Here is a 9272-nt window from a genome sequence, read left to right as displayed (position 1 = left end):
ATTAAACATACCAACATTCGCATTATAGCGGTCCCAGAAGGAGAAAAGAGAGAGGAAGGACCTGAGAAAATATTTGAAGAGATTATAGTCGAAAACTTCCCTAACATGGGAAAGGAAATAGCTACCCAAGTCCAGGAAGCACAGAGAGTCCCAGGCAGGATAAACCCAAGGAAATACGCCAAGACACATAGTAATCAAACTGACAAAAATTAAAGACAAAGAAAACTTATTGAAAGCAGCAAAGGAAAAACAACAAATAACATACAAGGGAACTCCCATAAGGTTAACAGCTGATTTCTCAGCAGAAACTCTACTAGCCAGAAGGGAGTGGCACAATATATTCAAAGTGATGAAAGGGAAGAACTTACAACCAAGATTACTCTACCCGGCAAGGATCTCATTCAGATTCGACAGAGAAATCAAAAGCTTTACAGACAAGCAAAAGCTAAGAGAATTCAGCACCACCAAGCCAGCTCTACAACAAATACTAAAGGAACTTTTCTAAGTGGGAAACGCAAGAGAAGAAAAGGACCTACAAAAACAAACCCATAACAATTAAGAAAACGGTAACAGGAACATACATATCGATAATTACCTTAAACTTGAATGGATTAAATGCTCCAACCAAAAGACACAGGCTCGCTGAATGTATACAAAAACAAGACCCATATATATGCTGTCTACAAGAGACCCACTCTGAAGACCCACCTAGGGACACATACAGACTAAAAGTGAGGGGATGGAAAAAGATATTACATACAAATGGAAATCAAAAGAAAGCTGGAGTAGCAATACTCATATCAGATAAAATAGACTTTAAAATAAAGAATGTTAGCAGAGACAAGGAAGGGCACTAAATAATGATCAAGGGGTCAATCCAAGAAGAAGATATGACAATTATAAATATATATGCACCCAACATAGGAGCACCTCAATACATAAGGCAACTGCTAACAACTATAAAAGAGGAAACTGACAGTAACACAATAATAGTGGGGGACTTTAACACCTCACTTACACCAATGGACAGATCATCCAGACAGAAAATTAATAAGGAAACACAAGCTGTAAATGACACAATAGACCAGATAGATTTAATTGACATTTATAGGACATTCGATCCAAAAGCAGCAGATTACACTTTCTTCTCAAGTGCATATGAAACATTCTCCAGGAGAGGTCACATCTTGGGTCACAAATCAAGCCTCAGTAAATTTAAGAAAACTGAAATCATATCAAGCATCTTTTCCGACCACAACGCTATGAGATTGGAAATCAATTACAGGGAAAAAAACATTAAAAACATAAACACATGGAAGCTAAACAATACATTACTAAATAACCAAGAGATCACTGAAGAAATCAAAGAGGAAATCAAAAAATACCTAGAGACAAATTACAATGAAAACATGACGATCCAAAACCTATGGGATGCAGCAAAAGCAGTTCTAAGAGTGAAGTTAATAGCAATACAAGCCTACCTCAAGAAACAAGAAAAATCTCAAATAAACAATCTAACCTTACACCTAAAGGAACTAGAGAAAGAAGAACAAGCAAAACCCAAAGTTAGTAGAAGGAAAGATATCATAAAGATCAGAGCACAAATAAATGAAATAGAAACAAAGAAAACAATAGCAAAGATCAATAAAACTAAAAGCTGGTTCTTTGAGAAGATAAACAAAATTGATAAACCTTTAGCCAGATGCATCAAGAAAAAGAGGGAGAGGACTCAAATCAATAAAATTAGAGAGGAAAAATGAGAAGTTACAACAGACACAGCAGAAATACAAAGCATCATAAGAGACTACTACAAGGAACTCCAAGCCAAAAAAATGGGCAACCTGGAAGAAATGGACAAATTCTTAGAAAGGTATAACCTTCCAAGACTGAACCAGGAAGAACTAAAAAATATGAATAGACCAATCACAAATAATGAAATTGAAACTGTGATTAAAAATCTTCCAACAAACAAAAAGTCCAAGACCAGATGGCTTCACAGGTGAATTCTATCAAACATTTAGAGAAGAGCTAACATCCATCCTTCTCAAACTCTTCCAAAAAATTGCAGAGGAAGGAACACTCCCAAACTCATACTATGAGGCCACCATCACCCTGTTACCAAAACCAGACAAAGATACTACAAAAAAAGAAAATTACAGACCAATATCACTGATGAATATAAATGCAAAAATCCTCAACAAAATACTAGCAAACAGAATCCAACAACATATTAAAAGGATCATACACCATGATCAAGTGGGATTTATCCCAGGGATGCAAGGATTCTTAAATATACACAAATCAATCAATGTGATACAACATATTAACAAATTGAAGAATAAAAACCATATGATCATCTCAGTAGATGCAGAAAAAGCTTTACACAAAATTCAACACCCATTTATGATAAAAACTCTCCAGAAAGTGGGCACAGAGGGAACCTACCTCAACATAAAATTAAAGATGATACAAACAGATGGAGAGATATACCATGTTCTTGGATTGGAAGAATCAATATTATGAAAATGACTGTACTACCCAAAGCAATCTACAGATTCAATGCAATCCCTTTCAAATTACCAGTGGCATTTTTTACAGAACTAGAACAAAAAATTTTAAAATTTGTATGGAGACACAAAAGACCCCAAATAGCCAAAGCAGTCTTGAGGGAAGAAAACGGAGCTGGAGGAATCAGACTCCCTGACTTCAGACTATACTACAAAGCTACAGTAATCAAGATAATATGGTACTGGCAAAAAAACAGAAATATAGATCAATAGAACAGGATAGAAAGCCCAGAGATAAACCCACGCACCTATGGTCAACTAGTCTATGACAAAGGAGGCAAGGATATACAATGGAGAAAAGACAGTCTCTTCAATAAGTGGTGCTGGAAAAACTGGACAGCTACATGTAAAAGAATGAAATTAGAATACTCCCTAACACCATACACAAAAACAAACTCAAAATGGATTAGAGACCTAAATGTAAGATCGGACACTATAAAACTCTGAGAAGAAAACATAGGAAGAACACTCTTTTATATAAATCACAGCAAGATCTTTTTTGATCCACCTCCTAGAGTAATGGAAATAAAAACAAAAGTAAACACATGGGACCTAATGAAACTTAAAAGCTTTTGCAAAGCAAAGGAAACTACAATCAAGATGAAAAGACAACCCTCAGAATGGGAGAAAATATTTGCAAACAAATCAATGGACAAAGGATTAGTCTCCAAAATATATAAAGAGCTCATGCAGCTCAATATTAAAAAAACAAACAACCCAATGAAAAAATGGGCAGAAGATCTAAATAGACAGATGGCCAAGAAGCACATGAAAAGCTGCTCAACATCGCTAATTATTAGAGAAATGCAAATCAAAACTACAATGAGGTGTCACACCAGTTAGAATGGGCATCATCAGAAAATCTACAAACAACAAATGCTGGAGAGGGTGTGGAGAAAAGGGAACCCTCTTGCACTGTTGGTGGGAATGTAAATTGATACAGCCACTATGGAGAACAGTATGGAGGTTCCTTAAAAAACTAAAAATAGAATTACCATATGACCCAGCAATCCCACTCCTGGGCATATACCCAGAGAAAACCATAATTCAAAAAGACACATGCACCCCAATGTTCATTGCAACACTATTTACAATAGCCAGGACATGGAAGCAACCTAAATGCCCAATGACAGACGAATGGATAAAGAAGATGTGGTACATATATACAATGGAATATTACTCAGGCATAAAAAGGAACGAAATTGGGTCATTTGTAGAGACGTGCATGGACCTAGAGTCTGTCATACAGAGTGAAGTAAGTCAGAAAGAGAAAAACAAATATCGTATATTAACGCATATATGTGGAACCTAGAAAAATGGTACAGATGAACCAGTTTGCAAGGCAGAAATAGAGACACAAATGTAGAGAACAAACGTATGGACACCAATGGGGTTGGTGGTGGTGGGATGAATTGGGAGATTGGGATTGACAGATATACACTAATATGTATAAAATAGATAACTAATAAGAACCTGCTGTATAAAAAATAAAGAAAATAAAATTAAAAAAATTAAAAAATAAATAAAAGGCCGTGGGTTCAATTCCCAGTCTGCGTTTGGCCAGGTTCAAGTCCTGGAACGTGGGTTCAAGTTCCAATTTGAGCTGCACGGTTTCCCTATCACTCCCAGCGGCATACAAACATGCTGTCATTCCTCCCATCTCAAAAACGGCCCACAGGAACTTTAAGCACTTTACATCCTCCACTATGTATTCACCAAACTGCAAAACATCCGGAATTCAAATTCAGAGTCTTTATTTTACATATTGTAAAATAACCTGTATGTGGAAATCCTTTAAAAGTAAGTTCTTATAGAACAAACTCCTGATACATTCAACAGCAGCAAAGGCTCTCCCAGACCAAAGAGCTAAAGAAGGCAGACAACACAGCAGACCTGCTGTAAGATTTCATTTATATCAAGTTCAAGAGCAGACACAACTCACATGTAGTAACCAGAATTAGATCAGTGGCTGCTTCTGGAGTGGGGGAGCTGACGGGGAAAGGGTCCAAGAGAAATTTCTGGGGTGTTGGAAATGTTCTCTACCTTGACCTGGTTAGTGGTTACACGAGTATATATATTTGTAAAAATTCATTGACCAATACTCTTTAAGATCTGTGTCTTTTCTGCACTTCACCACGTTTAAGTTACACCTCAACAAAAAAAAAAGATAAAGAAAAGTAAATACCTGTAAACTTTTCCTTATAGATTCTACATTACGATATTGAGAAGTTTCCATGACATAGTGAGACTGAGACAGGAGGGAAGGGGGCAGGACACAACCTTTAAAAGAATGACACAGGACTTCCCTGGTGGTCCAGTGGTTAAGACTCCATGCTCCCAATGCAGGGGTCCTGGGTTTGATCCCTGGTCAGGGAACTAGATCCCTCATGCATGCCGCAACTAAAGACCCAGAGCAGCCAAATAAATAAATAAATAAATATTAAAAAAAAAAGAATGACACAGCCCCTCGAGGACACGACTAAAACTGTTTGGAACCTACTAGGTCCAAGATGGCAGAAGACTGGACTTCCCTAGACCTTGAGCCTCATTATACGTTTGTTGCAATACATCAGCATATGCTAAGTGACACACCCACAGGCACCATAACAGTTCTGAGGCTGACCATAAAAGGCCAAAGAGTGGGTGGTGGCCCAATTCCTGGAAATCCCCGCCCCTTTCCCAAAATATTTGGAATAATCTTCTCACTTGTTAGCCTATGAAATTATCCAGCCCATAAAAACTAACCACCCCCACACCCCAGTGCCACTCTTGCCTTCTGAGATGGTCTGCATTCTGCCTATGGAATGTGTATCTCTCTAAATAAACTTACTTTCACTTTACTATGGCTTGCTCTTGAACTTTCCTGAGTGAAACCAAGGACCCTCACTTGGTGGCCCGTCCCTGGGACTCGCCTGGGACATGACCATCCTCTTGCACCCCATTCTCCTGCAACAAGACTGGGGGATAAGACAGCCATGTTTCCTTCATGGTGGACCCCACGTCCACCTCCAGCTACTGCTCTGTATCTCTGCTCCCTAGTCGATCACCATCTTTTTGGAACTCTTTGTTTCCTTGGCCCCGGTTTATCACCTCTCCTGATGTTCCTGCTCCTTCTCTAGGATGCTGGTCCTTTCCCTGATTCCTATACGTGGGAGGCCCAGGGCCCAGTCTCTGCTCAACCTACTCCCTCAGGCTGGATGGTTGCAGCAAATTCCGGGGCTTTAAATGTCATCTATATATTAACAGCTCCAAAATTTAGCACACTTGTATAGTTATTGATAAAATGACAGGACATCTGAGGTTTGCTTAAAAGCTTAAAAAATAATACAGAAACTCCAGGAAAAAGTGTGCTTATATGTGGGAGAAGAAAACAGAAGAAATAAGGTAAGTAAAATGTGATGACTCCCCACACTGGGTGGTGGGTATGTGGGAGTTCTTTATACCAGAAAACCTCTGTGCGTGTTTTTAAAATTTCAAAATGAAAAGTCAGCAAAAATTCTGTATCTACAAACCCTGGCTTCGCCTTAGTGCGACCACTTACTTGGACCACTTCAGATGTCCAATGTGCATCTCAAAGTTAAGCAGTTCAAAGCTTGTCAATTTCCCGTCAAGGCTACTCCTCCCCATCTCGGTAAAAAGCATCACTCTTCACCCAGTGGGTCAGGCCCAAACCTTCAGGATAACTTTTAGGTCATCCCTGATTCATGCTTCCTCTCACATAACCCTCTTCCTGAGTCATCATCATCATCTCTTGCCCAGGGAAGAGACAGCAGCTTCCTCATTTCCTGCTTCCACTGCTGCCCAGCTGCAGCCCATTCTCCTCATGGCAGCCAGCGCTGCTTTAACTTTTTTGTGCATAGATAAGAGTCACATAGTTCAAAAACATGAAAGTCTTAAGACGTTTTCCTCCACATCCACCTATAACCTTCACCCCCACAGGGAACCACTGTTACTACTTTTTGAGAATAACACTAGAGAAATCTTTATAAAACATACCTCACAACATGCTGGTCCTTGCTCACGGCCCTCCAAAGGCTTCCTGTTACACTTGGAAGTAAATTCAAAAGCTCTTACCATGGCTCACAAGACCCCATGTAACCTGGACCTCTCTACAGCTATATCCCTAAATAATTCTACCCCTTTTCCACTCTGCTCCGGTCACTCTGGTCATCTTGATAATCCTTGAACACCCAGGTCCATTCTCACTTCGGGGTCTTTCCACTTACTGTTTTTCAGCATCTTCCTATGGTTCATTCCCTTACCATCTTTCAGGCTTCTGCTCAAATGTCACCTCAGAGCAGCCTTCCCTGACCAACTGTCACTCTCTGTGACCTCTGTCACTCTCAATTCCCTTATCCTGATTTGTCCAAGCATCTTTTACCTGACATCATCTGCCCCTACTGGAAGATCCGTTCCTGGAGGGCAGGTGCTCTGTCCTGGCAGATGACTAGAGTTCCATAATTCGTTCAATAGATACAAACGAATGAATGAAGTGAACAGAGAAGTGACTTGAGAAATGAACAGATCGTTTGGCAAAGGGCTCTTAAAATTCCCAGTGCATGTACCCTTTGACCCAGCAATTCTACTTCAAACAAGATATTCTATTGATAATACTATCATCTACATGCAGTCAGATGTACAGGATATTCATTGTGGCAAATGTTTGTAAGAGCAAAAGTTCAGGAACTACCCTAAACGTGTATCAATAGGGTAATGGTTAAGTACGGTACATCCACACAACAGCACGCCATCCCACTTATATAAAAGGCTCTCTGGGTGCTTGATTGCACCACTGACTCACCGCTAGGCAGGCTGCCCACTGCCAGGGAAAAAATGTGTGCTCGCCCTAGAGTGAGACAGGGTTGGGTTTGAATCCAGGCCCTGATGCCTCCTGGCCCTGGGTACTTCAGTAAGCCCCTTCTTCTCTCTGACTCATTTTCTGCATCTGTTAAACAAGGAGGGGAGAAGGTTACGGTGATGTATATAAAGCAGAACCCAGTATACAGTGGGCTCATGGTCCAGTGCCAAGCCCTTTCTTTTCCCTTAAGTCAAATCTCCACCTCTGAGGGTTGCCCAGAGGTGAAACTGGCATTTGTGAGGCTACTCTGGGGTTGAGAAATTCAGGTAAGAAAAACAGATTCGACCTAACAGATGAAGATGCTAAAAGGGATAATGTCAGACATAACACAAAGATGGCCTGTCATGTGTATCTCTGCCAGACACCCACAATCTTCTGGAGAATCCATAAACAAGAGGACTCTCAACTCAGTCTGTGTGATGGTTGTTTTCACCCAGCCTGGAGAAATGGTTCCACCTGCCACCTGTGCTGAGAAAATGACAGCAGGGATGAGGCCTGGACGGGAGGGGGGCAGTTCAGACTCAGTCACTATCACTGTCATCATAAACCACAAAATAATGACAACACACAGTGCTACTATGCCCCAGGCACTATTCTAGGCACTGTCACCCATTTAACTCTGCCAGTATCATCATTCAGTGCCCTCATCTCCATTGTAGAAACAGGACACAGACGCAGAGAGGTTAAGGAACTTGGCCAGGCTCAAGCTCTCAACCCCAATGCTTTGCTGTAACAGTAGCTCCAGAAGGAAACTGAGAAGCGGTGCTCTAGGAATGGAATATGGGAACCAGAGAGGAGACGGACTTTTCTTGTCTACCCCATGGACTGCTCGACTTTTGTCAGAATGTACACGTATTCCCTGTCCAAATATAATTTTGTTGTTGTTTGGCCGCGCCACGCGGCATGTGGGATCTTAGTTCCCCGACCAGGAACCACCTGTGTCCCCAAGCAATGGAAGCCCGGAGTCTTAACCACTGGACCTCCGGGGAGGTACCCAAATATAATTTTAAATGAAAAATGGTAAATTCCCCACTCACCTACATATCTATGAATATATGTATATGTATATATACCCTTCTCTCTTCTCTTGAAGCATCTATCGTTCCCATTGGTAACCACCCGCTTCAGCTAAGTCGCGGAGCCCTTTGGGCTAACTGCGCATGCGGTCTCCGCGGGCCTCACTCCCCGCCCGGTATTCCTCTGAGGCGCGCACAGGGTTCCTACCGCAGGCGTTTGAATTGTCGACTCTTAGCACTGTATCCCTCCTCCACCGCAGCCCCCGAAGGGTTTATACGTGCTCTTCTTCCCACCAGTCCACGTCTCACATCTCTTCAGGATCTGACCTGCCCATGTCTGCTGCCTCACCTCCCACCCCAGTGGAACTCCATGAGTCCAAGCCAGTCTGGACCTTTCTCCCGGGGTTCCCTTGCCTGGAGTGTCCTTGCCTGCCCTTCAAGGTCCAATCGTACCCGCATCCTTTCCTAAGTGATTTGATTCCCTAGCCGTCTCCTTCCACAGACCGGGATCCCTTCCAGGGCCTACGCCAGGTCTGATTCATTCCTGTGTTCTCAGCACTCACTCAGCCCGGGACACTTAAATTCTTTCCTGCTGTCCCACCCCACCGCGTCCTGCCAACACCACAGCTGAAGCGGTACTCGAACCCAAAGCATGCGGCGTCCCCGCCCCCGCCCCCGGCTTCCCCGCCCCCCACCCCCGACTTCCCCAGCTTCTCTGCAAGCCCACGTACGCCCCCTGCGATGCGCACGCGCACTGAAGCGGAGTCGCCGCGCACTCCCAACTCCCCTCTGCAATCCGCCAGCTTGCTGAAGCCAACCACCTACATCAAC

The sequence above is a fragment of the Balaenoptera borealis genome (genome assembly GCF_965194805.1).
Source record: "Balaenoptera borealis genome assembly, chromosome: 19".
NCBI lineage: Eukaryota > Metazoa > Chordata > Mammalia > Artiodactyla > Balaenopteridae > Balaenoptera > Balaenoptera borealis.
This window is presented reverse-complemented; position numbering follows the sequence as displayed.